This window comes from Lissotriton helveticus, chromosome 7 (assembly GCF_964261635.1).
Source record: "Lissotriton helveticus chromosome 7, aLisHel1.1, whole genome shotgun sequence".
Taxonomy (NCBI): domain Eukaryota; kingdom Metazoa; phylum Chordata; class Amphibia; order Caudata; family Salamandridae; genus Lissotriton; species Lissotriton helveticus.
The window spans coordinates 130,054,650-130,069,299 of record NC_136068.1 but is presented as its reverse complement, the minus strand read 5'-3'; positions in this window follow the sequence as shown (position 1 = coordinate 130,069,299).

Here is a 14,650-nt window from a genome sequence, read left to right as displayed (position 1 = left end):
GAATAGAAACTGTTCAGCGCTAGTCCCGCTAAAACTAGAGAAAGTCTTGAAAGTTTAAATAAGAAACTGCTGCCGTATTTTAGTGTTTTATGTCAAAAACGGAGGTTCGTATTGTTATACCGTCTTCCTTGCTGAATTTTTTAATTACATTCCAGTCCGGTAGAAATGGGCTTTAAATACAATGAAAATACTAACAATAGCCAGCACTCCTTGGTTCGAGACTACAAATGTAGGCAACACAGCTGTCTCATTGTCAAGTTATAAATAGTATACATGCTCACAGATCCGGTTGAGGCCTGATCCTAATTTTTGAAGCCAAAAAGATTAGCTGCCAAGTTTTCCATGTGTAATGCACTATTCCAATCAAGGTTTTTTTCTTTGAATTCTGGGACTTGTAGTCCTGGTTTCATAATGGAATAAACAAGGCTAAAAGTCCCAGAATCCGCAGAAAAATCCTGGACTGGATCAGAGTTAAATATACACTAAGTATAGAATAGAACATTTGAGATGTAATAGAATTTAGAAGGATGAAGTTGATAAAGTACTAGGAGTAGAATGTTGAGGGTTGTAGTGTTGCGGTACCTGGCCTTCCCCTAGGACACAGAGGGCGTACAAGGTACTTCTGTTAGTGGCCAGTAACATACTAACCACGCCCAGTGTCCCTGGGCTCTTTATTAGTGCACACACGTGCTGGCCGAGCGTACGCCGGGCCAGCCCACCTCATTACGTTGCAGGGTCTAACTGGGGAACACCCCTCGCTCAATGGGTAACATGGAGCAATGCACTGGGGACAACATTACATTCCTCCTTTACCCAAAGATTAAAACAATTACAAAGCATTGAGAAACAACCAATAGCCCCAAGTGTCGGTCCATGACAAATTGTATATTTATGGAACAGTCTTACTTGATCTGCAGGCACCACCATGTCTCGTGCCTGGAGGTCGACAGCAGGCTACGAAGTCCTGATACTTCTGAGACGCCTTGGGATGGGGCCGCAGGCCATACTGACCTTGGCTGCATCTGGCAGGGCGGAGGGGGGGGGGGTCTATGGAGTCTCTGCCGTGTTGTCATTCTCTCGTGTTGGCTGACTGCTTCGGAGGTCTTGGTCATGGACCTTCTCAGGAGCTGGGGTGTTTAGGTCAACTTCCGCGGTGATGGCCGTGGGACGGCCTTTGCTCTCTTCGGACCTGCGAGGACTGTCCGGTTCATCCATCCTTGGCTCGTCGAGTAGCGGAAACTCTTCTGCGTCGTCTGCTTAGACCCTGTTAGACCTGACACCTTTGGCGTGGTTTTTCCCCCATCTTTTTGCCTCTGACTCATGTATTTTTGATGCTGTGCTGGATTTCGTTTTTGCTGGTTTAGATGTTTTGGACACTCTGCCACTGCTGATCAGTGCCAGAGTGCAAGTGCTACCTCTGTAAATTGTCATATTGATTGAATATACCTGATTGGCATATTTGTATCACCATGAAGTCCCTAGTAAAGTGCACTGTGTGTGCCAGGGCTGGTGATGACAGATGCTACTAGTGGGCTTGCAGCGCAGATTGCGCCACCCCCATGAGTAGCCCTAAAATGGTGTCTCAGGCCTGCCAGCGCAGGGCCTGTGTGCAGTCAGTGGACTGCCATGTCCGCCTGGCCAGTGTCCCCGCTGGCTGGGCCTAACCCTTCCCTGTCTGTGCACATCAGTCACCCCTATGGAAGGCTCAGGGTACCCCCCTGGGCAGGGTGCAGTGTAGGGGGCAGGTAGAGCATGTACTAGTGCAGGTCACATGCTCTGGTAGTGGGCAGCAGCCATTTTGTGCGCTCACTGCTGTAAGGCTATCTTGCTCCATAGAATAACATGGGGGAGGCTGGTCCCAATGGATCCCAGCCTATCTTCTCATAGGAACAAGATGGGACATAAGTGAAAGATATCCCTGAACTCAGAATTTAATAACACATCTTTTAGTGAAGGTTGTTTTTAGATCCTGTGTTTGAGAATAGTACTTTTAGAAAGTGGCTGTTCTCTTGTCTAAACCTTTCTGTGTGCCTGGGCATGTTTGTGGATTGACTGTCTGGTCTGGGTGTGACAGGGGCTGCAGAGCCCCCGGAGGAGGGGGGTCGGAGTCAGCCCGTGGATGAAAGGCAGCATCTGCTGCCAGGGAAGGGGGAGGAGGAAGCGCCTGATAGTGCCGGGCTGTGCCTGCCTGACCACCATGCTGGCTCCCCCTCCTGCCGGCCAACTGTCACCTCTGACCCTGAAGCTGACAGGAAGAAGAAAACCAGAAACACCTCTGTGCTCCAGCAACCCCCAGAACTGGTTTAGACCGGGCTCAGGCCACTTGCACAAAGACTTCAAAGGACTTCAAAGACTGTGAGGGGTATAAGGGAAGGACCCCTGACTACAGAAGTTTGGATTCTAAGATTCTGCAATCAAGAAGGAACCTCTGCTGGAAGAAGGACTGCTGGAGAACTAAAGGAAGATTGCCTTGCTGTGTGCTCTCAGGGCTGACCTGTTCTGCTGTTGCAATTGAAAGCTGAGGAGGAGAAAGGGACTTTGCTGTGTGCTGTGACCCTACCTGCTTGAAACTGCCAAGACTTTGCTGTGTGCTGTGTCTTCACTGAATCTCCAAGGGCCTGAGAAGAGCTGGCCTCCTGTTGGGAACCCAGGGTTAAAGGTTCCTAAAGCTTTGCCAAGAATTGCTACAAGATCGTGCTGTTTCGGACCTGGAGCGTGTGGTGCTCAACTGCTGAGTGTAAGAAGGTATCGGTGTGCTCATCGGCACATTCCCAGCGAGGGTCGGAGGTCTGTGGTGTCTCCCCTCGTGGAATCTACTCAAGAACGGTTGTGAGGCTAAGAGGGCGTCTTTCCGTGATCGACGCCCTCGAAAACCATCTGCCGCCTGATCACCGCCGCAGCCGGGGGCCAGAAAACCTCTTTTCAAATTGCCGTCCTGATCGGAGCTGCGAGGCCGAAGAAGGAAGCCGCCGCGCTCCCCTTGGTTGGAGGAGCCGAGCCCCCTCACCAACGCCGCGACGGGATAGGCCCGTGCGGCGCAGCGTCATCAGTGTTATTGTGTCATGATTGGCTGAGGAGCGGAGCGTCATCGGGAGCCTGTCCCGGGAGCCGCACTGCCATTGGCTGACTCCCGGGTGTGCAGAGAGGCTCGCCCCAAACGCCGCGACAGGATTGGTCCCCGTCACCGGGACCTCTGCAAGTGCCGTCCGATCACCGCCGGGACCGGGGAAGACTGACCCGACCCCGCCGAGGGAATCCCTGAAGTGCCCCAGCCCCCGGCCTGCCGTCTCTGCTCCCCGCCGCTCCCGAAGGACTGAGAGCGGGCGGAGAGGCGGCTGAGACCGGCCGGGGCTGAGAGCGAGTAAGTTCTGAGAGGCGCGGTGCGCCTGAGGCGCGAGGACACGCTGATTGGCATCAAGGAGTTCCCCGCACCGCGGGTAAGGCGCGCTTGCAGCGCTTGAGGCCCATTGCTTTGTGGGCTGATTCTTTGGAGTAATTCACCTACGGGCATTGCTTGATTTTGCTCATTTTTTTTTATAGAGCTGACGTGAGATGAGTTCAAGGTATTATTTTGAACACTGATTTACAAGAGACTTGAGACTATCTTTTTAGTAAGAACTTCCTATTTACAAGTGCAGCCATTAAGATTAAGTGCGACCTTTACCTGAAGAAGTGATCATCGTGTATTACTGCTTTTTACTGCCTGCAACTAGATAAAGTTATATTTTTATAAAATATACTTACCTGTGTGGTCTCAGTTTGTGGTGGATTGGGGATTATTGTTGTGATAAGTGCAATTATTATACACATTGCCTTGGGGATAAGCCTGCCTGCTCGCGCCAAGCTACCTAGAGGGAGAGCGGAGGTTGTCTACTATGTGTATTCCTTCACCCTGACTAGAAGCAAGGGTCCCTACTTGGTCTAAGGTACTTACCTCTGCCAACTAGAGACCCCCAGATCTAACATTGGTGGACAGCGGTGCGGATTTTGAACTAATAATTGCACTTGACCTACAGTGATTTCTTGTACATCACTAGTCTAGTTTAGCAGCACAGGTTGCGCAAGATTTTTTCTTTTTGGTGAAACCTTTTAGTTGAAAAGTTTAGGAAGCATCATGTCTCAGAAAGTGCCAAGCGTGAGTGTAGAAGTGGAAGTGGAATTTGAAATCCAGGAGTTGTTCATCTATAACAAGGAGCAACTGAGAAAATTCTGCAAACGGCTTGAATGCCCAGTAAGGGGCAGCGCAAACAAGGAAGAGCTAAGGAAAGCTCTGAGGGCCTGGTGGGAGGCCAAACATGGTGATCCAGAAGCTGATATTGGAGAGGGCGGCACACAGGAGAATGCGTTTTTGTCCAGTGAATTGCCAGTGAGGAAGCCAGGGTCTAGGACTGGCAGCAACCACTCCAGTAGGATTATTTCTCCAGAGGAGGTGGAGGAGAATCAGAGAGCTAGGGCCCATGAGATTGAGCTTTTTAAGCTCAAAGCACAAGCAGAGGAGAGGAGACTGCACCTTGAAGCTGAGAAAGAGGCGCAGGAGAGAAGAAACGCTCTCGCTTTGGAGGAGAAGAAACTCCAATTGGCTCATGAGTTGAGCATGAGGGAGCTGGACATTAAAGCCAAAAAGGAGGAGTCCAGTTCTAATGGTGGCAGCGCACAACCAGTACAGGCGGGTAAGGTATACATACCAAAGGATCTGGTACAGAATTACCAGAGGGGTGAGGATATTTATGCGTGGTTCAGAACGTATGAACTTGCCTTAAAGATGAGTGAAGTGCCTGAGAAGAATTGGGGGGCAGGATTGTGGAAGCATTTTGAGGTCTCTGGGAGGGATGTCTTGGCACCCTTAGAAGCAGCAGGTACTTTATCCTACCCCGCTATGAAGGAGGCTTAGTGCCTCAGGTATGGGCTCACGTCAGAACAGTACCGCCAGAAGTTTAGGAACTTCAAGAAGCTTGATTCAAGTACTTGGGTGGAGTGTGTGAGTATGTACACGCGTGCACTGGAAGGTTGGATAAAGGGCAGCAAAGTTACTGATTATGTGGGGTTGTGTCACTTGATTAGTTGGGAGCACTTAAGTAGTTTATGTGTTCCAGAGCTGCGCCAGCATCTTTTAGATAGCAAGTTGACTGATCCCAGTGAGCTTGCTAAAGAGGCGGATCGCTGGTCTAGCACCAGGGTCCACAAGGGGATGGTAAGTACCCCAGCCAAAGGTGGACAGGGTCCCCAGCAGAAGAGTGGGGGGGACACGGGTAATCAAAAGGAGTCTTCTAAAGGGCCCCAAAATGCTTCCCAGGAGAAGGTGTCTCAACCCCCCAAGCCTAAGAAGTCCTGGCCCCATAAGGGCACGCAGGACAAAAGGGCCCCGCCTATTTGCTATGCCTGTAGGGAGGTGGGGCACATTGCCCCCAAATGTCCAAAGAAACCTCCAGCACCCACTGGTGCTCCAGCACCGGCGTTAGCCAGTGTAGCTTTGGGAGGGGATTTGATTTCTAGTGGGGAGGAGGGGTTAGCATTGATGACCCTTGTCTCTCTAGGAGACCAAGAGATGGCCCAGGAAACCTTGCTGCCCCAAAACACTAAGAAATACGGGCAGAAGGTGACCATCAATGGACAAGAGATAGAGGCTCTGAGAGACACAGGGGCCAGCGTGACATCTGTCAGGTGTCAGTGCGTGTCTGAAGAGCAGATCATTCCCAAGGTACGCCGGCCTGTGGTGGCGTCTGACAATTCAGTGCGCCTCTGCAAGTTGGCAAATGTTTCATTTGAATGGGGAGGAGTCTCCGGTATTTTGGAAATTGTTGTAAGTGATGCCTTGCCTGTAGATTGTCTATTAGGTAATGACCTGGAGAGCTCCCCATGGAAAGAGGTGGAGCACAGGACTCACTTGGAGATGTTGGGTTTGCCTGCGTGGATCTGTGTGTCCACCCGTGCAATGACAGCCAGAGAGGGCGGTCTAGTAGAATTGGAGCCTGGAAAAATGGCCCAGGAACCTGCCAAGAGAGGAAGGGGCAGAGGGCGCGGGAAACCAGCCCCCACTGTTTCCACGGTCCAGGAGGAAGCAGACCCTGAGGGGGATGCCCTGGAACCTACAGGGGAGCAGGTGGCCGAACTGGGGGAATTGCCTGAGCTGTCCCAGTGGCAGCAAGAGGGTGGTCCCTCCAGGGAGGAATTCTGCCAGGCTCAGAAGGAGTGCCCTTCTCTCATTGGTGTGCGGCAGCAGGCTGCAGACCAGGCAGCAGGCCTGGGGTCCAGGGAGCATTTGATCTACTGGGAGGATGACTTACTTTATAGTGAGCCTAAGTTCGCTGAGCCCGGTGCAGCCCGTGTGCTGGTAGTACCCGAGCGCTTCAGGAACTTCCTACTGGGTCTGACTCATGACGTGCCTCTCGCAGGACATCTGGGGCAAGACAAGACCTATCACAGGCTTGTCACCCATTTCTACTGGCCCCAGATGAAGAAGCACATCTCTGCCTTTTGTAAATCTTGCCACACTTGTCAGGCCAGTGGCAAGAGCGGAGGGAAGTGCGTGGCACCCCTCAAACCCTTTCCTGTGGTGAGCACCCCTTTTGAGCGGGTGGGCATTGACATCGTGGGGCCCCTGGACCCCAAGACAGCCCTAGGCAACAGGTTTATCCTGGTCTTGGTGGACCATGCCACTCGGTACCCGGAAGCCATCCCGCTCAGGACAGTCACAGCCCCAGTGGTGGGCCGTGCCCTGATGGGAATCTTTTCCCGTGTGGGGTTCCCCAGAGAGGTGGTCTCAGACAGGGGGACAAACTTCATTTCTAGGTATATGAAGTCCCTGTGGAGTGAGTGCGGGGTGACATACAAATTCACCACTCCTTACCACCCTCAAGGAAATGGGTTGGTTGAAAGATTCAACCGCACATTGAAGGGCATGATTATGGGCCTGGAAGAGCCCATGAGGCGGAAATGGGACGTCTTGTTACCATGCCTTTTGTTTGCCTACAGGGAGGTGCCTCAGAAATCCTTAGCGTTCAGTCCCTTTGAGTTGCTGTATGGCCACCCTGTCAGAGGGCCTCTCACTCTGGTGAAGGAGGGGTGGGAGAAATCCCGTGGGAAAACCCCTCAGGATGTGTTCAGCTATGTGCTGGCCATTCGCAACCAGACCAAGCGCTTCAGGAAGCTCGCTCAAGAGAACCTGGAGGCTAGCCAGGAGGAAATAAAGAGATGGTATGATCAGAACACTTCTCTGGTTGAATTCCACCCTGGTCAGAAAGTGTGGGTGATGGCGCCAGTGGAGCCTTGTGCGCTCCGTGACAAGTGGTCTGGGCCATATGAGGTGGTGGAGCGCAAGAGCGAGGTTACCTATTTGGTTAACCTGAAGACTCCCAGGCAGCCCCTGAGAGTGCTACATGTGAACCGACTCAAACCCCACTTTGAGAGGTCTGAAGTGACTATGCTCATGGCTACAGATGCTGGAGGGGAGGAGGATAGTGATCCTCTCCCTGACCTCCTGGCAGTCAAGGAGCAAGATGGGTCAGTGGATGGTGTGGTCCTCTCCCCCACCCTGACCCCAGAGCAGCAAAAGGACTGTCGCCAAGTCTTGGGTCAGTTCGCCCCCCTGTTCTCCCTGACCCCAGGTGTCACCAAATGGTGCGTCCACGATGTGGACACTGGAGACAGTCTACCTGTGAAACAGAAGTTTTACAGGGTGGCTGACAAGGTCAGAGCTAGCATCAAGGAAGAAGTTTCCAAGATGTTGGCGCTAGGGGTTATTGAGCCCTCCAGCAGCCCCTGGGCTAGCCCAGTGGTCTTAGTGCCTAAGAAAGCTGCTACCCCCGGTGGGACCCCAGAACTTCGGTTCTGCGTCGACTACCGTGGGCTCAATGCGGTCACCAAGACTGACGCGCACCCCATCCCCAGAGCTGATGAGCTGGTGGATCGGTTGGGAGCTGCCCAGTACCTGAGCACTTTCGATTTGACTTCAGGGTACTGGCAGATTGCCTTAACCGAGGGGGCCAAGGAGAGGTCAGCATTTTCAACGCCAGAGGGGCACTTCCAGTTCCGTGTCATGCCCTTTGGGTTGAAAAATGCCCCTGCCACATTTCAGAGATTGGTCAACCAGGTACTGGCGGGGCTGGAGCAATTCAGCGCAGCCTACCTGGATGACATTGCGGTGTTCAGCTCCACTTGGGAGGAACACCTGCAACACCTCACTGAAGTGTTGAAGGCTCTGCAGAAGGCAGGCCTCACTATCAAGGCCAGTAAATGCCAGATAGATCCAAACTAAATGGTGCATGATTCCCTCCCTCGCTACTAAATGTAAATGGTGACAATATTTAGTCCTCGTGTATATATGTATATCTATATTGTATTGTAGATGGTTTTAACGTATATTGTAAATTATGGATATATTTTTATTTGTGTTAAGTAACATATGTGTTATATGACATGCTGTGTGTTTTATATGTATCTTTTATGGCTGTATCAGTCGAAATAAAGATTAAATTGAAAATGCCAGATAGGGCAGGGATCTGTGGTGTACTTGGGACACCAGGTAGGGAGCGGCCAGGTGGCGCCCCTCCAGGCAAAGATTGATACCATTCTGGCTTGGGAGCCCCCCAAGACTCAGACTGAGGTGAGAGCCTTTTTAGGTCTCACCGGGTATTACAGACGGTTTGTCAAAGGTTATGGCACCATTGTGGCCCCTTTGACAGAGCTGACATCTAGAAATCAGCCCAGAAAAGTGAATTGGACTGAGGCCTGTCAAACTGCTTTTGACACCCTCAAAGCTGCCATGTGCACAGCACCGGTGCTTAAGGCACCTGACTTTTCCAGTGAGTTCATTGTGCAGACTGACGCTTCAGAGCAAGGTGTGGGAGCAGTACTCTCACAGATCAATGATGAGGGCGGAGACCAACCAGTGGCTTTCATTAGCCGGAGGCTAATCCCCAGAGAACAGAAATGGAGTGCCATTCAAAGAGAAGCTTTCGCTGTGGTCTGGGCTCTGAAGAAGCTGAGGCCCTACTTGTTTGGGACTCACTTCCGTGTTCAGACCGATCACAGGCCCCTCAGATGGTTAATGCAGATGAGGGGTGAAAATCCAAAACTGTTGAGGTGGTCCATTTCCCTACAGGGGATGGACTTTACGGTGGAGCACCGCCCTGGTACAGAGCACGCCAATGCTGATGGTCTGTCCAGATTCTTCCGCCTTAGTGATGAGGACTCCCAAGAGGTTGGGTAGTTCGCCCCACTTTCAGCTGGAGGGGACACGTGTTAGACCTGACACCTTTGGCGTGGTTTTTCCCCCATCTTTTTGCCTCTGACTCATGTATTTTTGATGCTGTGCTGGATTTCGTTTTTGCTGGTTTAGATGTTTTGGACACTCTGCCACTGCGGATCAGTGCCAGAGTGTAAGTGCTACCTCTGTAAATTGTCATATTGATTGAATATACCTGATTGGCATATTTGTATCACCATGAAGTCCTTAGTAAAGTGCACTGTGTGTGCCAGGGCTGGTGATGACAGATGCTACTAGTGGGCCTGCAGCGCAGATTGCGCCACCCCCATGAGTAGCCCTAAAATGGTGTCTCAGGCCTGCCAGCGCAGGGCCTGTGTGCAGTCAGTGGACTGCCATGTCCGCCTGGCCAGTGTCCCCACTGGCTGGGCCTAACCCTTCCCTGTCTGTGCACATCAGTCACCCCTATGGAAGGCTCAGGGTACCCCCCTGGGCAGGGTGCAGTGTAGGGGGCAGGTAGAGCATGTACTAGTGCAGGTCACATGCTCTGGTAGTGGGCAGCAGCCATTTTGTGCGCTCACTGCTGTAAGGCTATCTTGCTCCATAGAATAACATGGGGGAGGCTGGTCCCAATGGATCCCAGCCTATCTTCTCATAGGAACAAGATGGGACATAAGTGAAAGATATCCCTGAACTCAGAATTTAATAACACATCTTTTAGTGAAGGTTGTTTTTAGATCCTGTGTTTGAGAATAGTACTTTTAGAAAGTGGCTGTTCTCTTGTCTAAACCTTTCTGTGTGCCTGGGCCTGTTTGTGGATTGACTGTCTGGTCTGGGTGTGACAGGGGCTGCAGAGCCCCCGGAGGAGGGGGGTCGGGGTCAGCCCGTGGATGAAAGGCAGCATCTGCTGCCAGGGAAGGGGGAGGAGGAAGCGCCTGATAGTGCCGGGCTGTGCCTGCCTGACCACCATGCTGGCTCCCCCTCCTGCCGGCCAACTGTCACCTCTGACCCTGAAGCTGACAGGAAGAAGAAAACCAGAAACACCTCAGTGCTCCAGCAACCCCCAGAACTGGTTTAGACCGGGCTCAGGGCCCACTTGCACAAAGACTTCAAAGGACTTCAAAGACTGTGAGGGGTATAAGGGAAGGACCCCTGACTACAGACGTTTGGATTCTAAGATTCTGCAATCAAGAAGGAACCTCTGCTGGAAGAAGGACTGCTGGAGAACTAAAGGAAGATTGCCTTGCTGTGTGCTCTAAGGGCTGACCTGTTCTGCTGTTGCAATTGAAAGCTGAGGAGGAGAAAGGGACTTTGCTGTGTGCTGTGACCCTACCTGCTTGAAACTGCCAAGACTTTGCTGTGTGCTGTGTCTTCACTGAATCTCCAAGGGCCTGAGAAGAGCTGGCCTCCTGTTGGGAACCCAGGGTTAAAGGTTCCTAAAGCTTTGCCAAGAATTGCTACAAGATCGTGCTGTTTCGGACCTGGAGCGTGTGGTGCTCAACTGCTGAGTGTAAGAAGGGATCGGTGTGCTCATCGGCACATTCCCAGCGAGGGTCGGAGGTCTGTGGTGCCTCCCCTCGTGGAATCTACTCAAGAACGGTTGTGAGGCCAAGAGGGCGTCTTTCCGTGATCGACGCCCTCGAAAACCATCTGCCGCCTGATCACCGCCGCAGCCGGGGGCCAGAAAACCTCTTTTCAAATTGCCGTCCTGATCGGAGCTGCGAGGCTGAAGAACGAAGCCGCCGCGCTCCCCTTGGTTGGAGGAGCCGAGCCCCCTCACCAACGCCGCGACGGGATAGGCCCGTGCGGCGCAGCGTCATCAGTGTTATTGTGCCGTGATTGGCTGAGGAGCGGAGCGTCATCGGGAGCCTGTCCCGGGAGCCGCACTGCCATTGGCTGACTCCCGGGTGTGCAGAGAGGCTCGCCCCAAACGCCGCGACAGGATTGGTCCCCATCACCGGGACCTCTGCAAGTGCCGTCCTATCACCGCCGGGACCGGGGAAGACTGACCCGACCCCGCCGAGGGAATCCCTGAAGTGCCCCAGCCCCCGGCCTGCCGTCTCGGCTCCCCGCCGCTCCCGAAGGACTGAGAGCGGGCGGAGAGGCGGCTGAGACCGGCCGGGGCTGAGAGCGAGTAAGCTCTGACCGGCGCGGTGCGCCTGAGGCGCGAGGACACGCTGATTGGCATCAAGGAGTTCCCCGCACCGCGGGTAAGGCGCGCTTGCAGCGCTTGAGGCCCATTGCTTTGTGGGCTGATTCTTTGGAGTAATTCACCTACGGGCATTGCTTGATTTTGCTCATTTTTTTTATAGAGCTGACGCGAGATGAGTTCAAGGTATTATTTTGAACACTGATTTACAAGAGACTTGAGACTATCTTTTTAGTAAGAACTTCCTATTTACATGTGCAACCATTAAGATTAAGTGCAACCTTTACCTGAAGAAGTGATCATCGTGTATTACTGCTTTTTACTGCCTGCAACTAGATAAAGTTATATTTTTATAAAATATACTTACCTGTGTGGTCTCAGTTTGTGGTGGATTGGGGATTATTGTTGTGATAAGTGCAATTATTATACACATTGCCTTGGGGATAAGCCTGCCTGCTCGCGCCAAGCTACCTAGAGGGAGAGCGGAGGTTGTCTACTATGTGTATTCCTTCACCCTGACTAGAAGCAAGGGTCCCTACTTGGTCTAAGGTACTTACCTCTGCCAACTAGAGACCCCCAGATCTAACAGACCCTTTTGAAGAATGACACGTTGCGGGTTACACGTTTATGTCCTCGGGATGCCGTCATCATTGTGCCTTTGACTTCAGTCACAGTCCCTGGATTCAGCTCAAACGGCAGCCTGAACTTCCCACCAGCATGGCGGTCTCGCACAAGCACTCGGTCGCCAATGGTGATCGGGTTCTCTGTTGCACATCTTCTGCAGGACGCCTCAAGGTTGGTCTTCGTCCGCTTTGCTACGGATTGGTTCGGAGGGTTCGGTGACTCTGCCCACACTGGGTGATGCGGGATGGTGTCCGTCACCGCTCGACCAAAACACAGGCGGATCAGGGAGATGCCGGTAGTGCAGTGGGGTGTGAGGCGATATTCACGGAGGAACTGGTACAAAGGTTATGTCTGATATGTTCCAACTGATCTCTCAAAACGGAGTCATGCACAGGTGCGCGACAGATCGCACAATGTGCCTGGCAGGAGGTGCGGGAGACACGGCCGGAGCGTCTCCGCGATGAAAGTGCAGGGGGCAGGCACAGCAGGTGCGGTGAGTCGCGGCGGGGTGGGGAGAACACCTTATCACCAGGGTAGTGTTGTGGTACTGGGCCTACCCCTAGGACACAGAGGGCTGTACAAGGTACTTCTGTTAGTGGCCAGTAACATACTAACCACGCTTAACGACCCTGGGCTCTTTATTAGTGCACACACGTGCTGGCCGGCCCACCTCATTACGTTGTAGGTTCTAAGTGGGGAACACCCCTTGCTCACTGGGTAACATGGAACAATCCACTGGGGACAACATTACAGGGGTCTTTTGTAGGGTTGGGCTTGGGAGAAAAGTTTGGCGGCCTCCTGGTTTTAATTGTAAGCTTTTATATCAAATAAACACGCACTGTGTTTAACTAAAGCTGGAATTCATTGGCATCTTTATCTACAATAATCACCTCATTATGCATGGGAAAGGTAGAAGAACTACAAAAAATAGCTTTATTTATTTCCCACCTGAATTTGCATCTGCTTCAATAGAAATTATTGGGAAGATGCATTCCCCTGAGTTTTTTCAAAATTGCCCACTTTCCCGTTTTAAAATGTTGGCATGTATGAAATAGACCCCTGTAGTAATGACACAGGCATGGTTAAGGAGTACAACGTGTTTACTGTCACTTGCTTTGCATTATGCCACAAAAAATCGTAACTTCTGCACACCAACCGTTAGACCATGTCAACATTCTTAAAAGAGCGTGCAAGGCTCTTACATGCACACACACACAAGGACAAGGAAAAGACAACAATCAAATAACAATTCAGGCAATGTACAATCCATTATATGACTATAATATATCTACAATTTTATTACAAGACCGGAGGCTCACATTATGTTTATCTTTTTTTTTGCATTTAACCCCTTCCATGCTTATGACAAGCCCAGCTCGTCATGAGTCACATTGGAGCTGTGCTCATGACGAGCTGGGCTCGTTATACCTGCCGCGGCACTCCCACTCGCAATTGATTCCTCTCCTGTGCGGGAGAATCAATCAGTGGGCGGAGTCGTGACGAGCCAACTCGTCATGAGCACAGCTCCACTGTGCCTCATGACAAGCTGGGCTTGTCACGAGCACCGCGGAGCCGCGACCCCCAGCGCCCCCCCATGGCAAAAGGGTTAATATACAGCAGCCAAGAGAAGAAAACTACATTACCCAGAAACCCTGGGAAAAGAACTTCTAACATTTCATCTTAATGGAACAACCAATAGGACGTCGTAGACCTTAATAATGATCCTGACTGGGAGCAACAAATACTCTTTTCTTGCTGCTCACAGTCGAGATAAGTACTCTTGTAACATTTATTATTCATTTTTCCTATCGGTTAATGGTATTTCTGTCGTTATTGTTGGTTGTTGGTATATTATTATTTATGTTTTTTACTGTTGGCGAGCCCGCTCGTTTCTGCATGCATTGGAACGTCTTCTTTCATCTCGGCGTGCACGCTTCATTCCTGTCATCGCTGCAAGCCGCACTCCTTGCTCTCGTCTGCATGGATTTCCCTGACTTTGCAGTCACATTTTGAGCGTCCCACTCCGCTCGTTGCAGTCTGCTTTTGCCGGTGAGGCTTCCCAGCTTGCAGCCCATCTCTCCCTACTGTAGGCCCTTCTCATTAAAGGAGTCTCATCCTTGGGCTTAGTTAATCCCTTCAGCCCCTTTCTTTTGTGTATTAACCCTTTCAGACCGCCTTTTTTATTAAGTTTTGCTAATTTTTACCTGCTCATAATGTCTGAAGATGATGCATCTTAGTCTGTGAAGGAAAATGTATAATCCTTCGTTAAGGATTCAATGCAGCACCTTCCTCTACCTGGGGATACAGGTATACAGAGGAGCGAGGGATATGCTTGATGGCAACCTGGGTAGGGCATCCGCAGCGCTGAAATCGCAGGCACAGTTCTGGACCGCGTTGCCATTGTCGGTGGCGGGTAGAGTGACAATCTCTAAGATGGTAGTACTGCCCCGCCTTATTTACTACTTCACGAGTCTGCCGTTCATGGTCCCTACTTCCATGTTCAAGACGCTCAATACCTTACTAACGGAGCTGGTATGGGGGTCGGGGAGACGACGCATCAGCCTGACTAAACTACAGCTTCCCACCGCGGCGGGCGGTATGGGGGTCCCGGAATTACAAGCGTACAGCTATGCCTGTCAACTGCAATGGCTGGCCTACTGGCTGGCGGGGCGCAA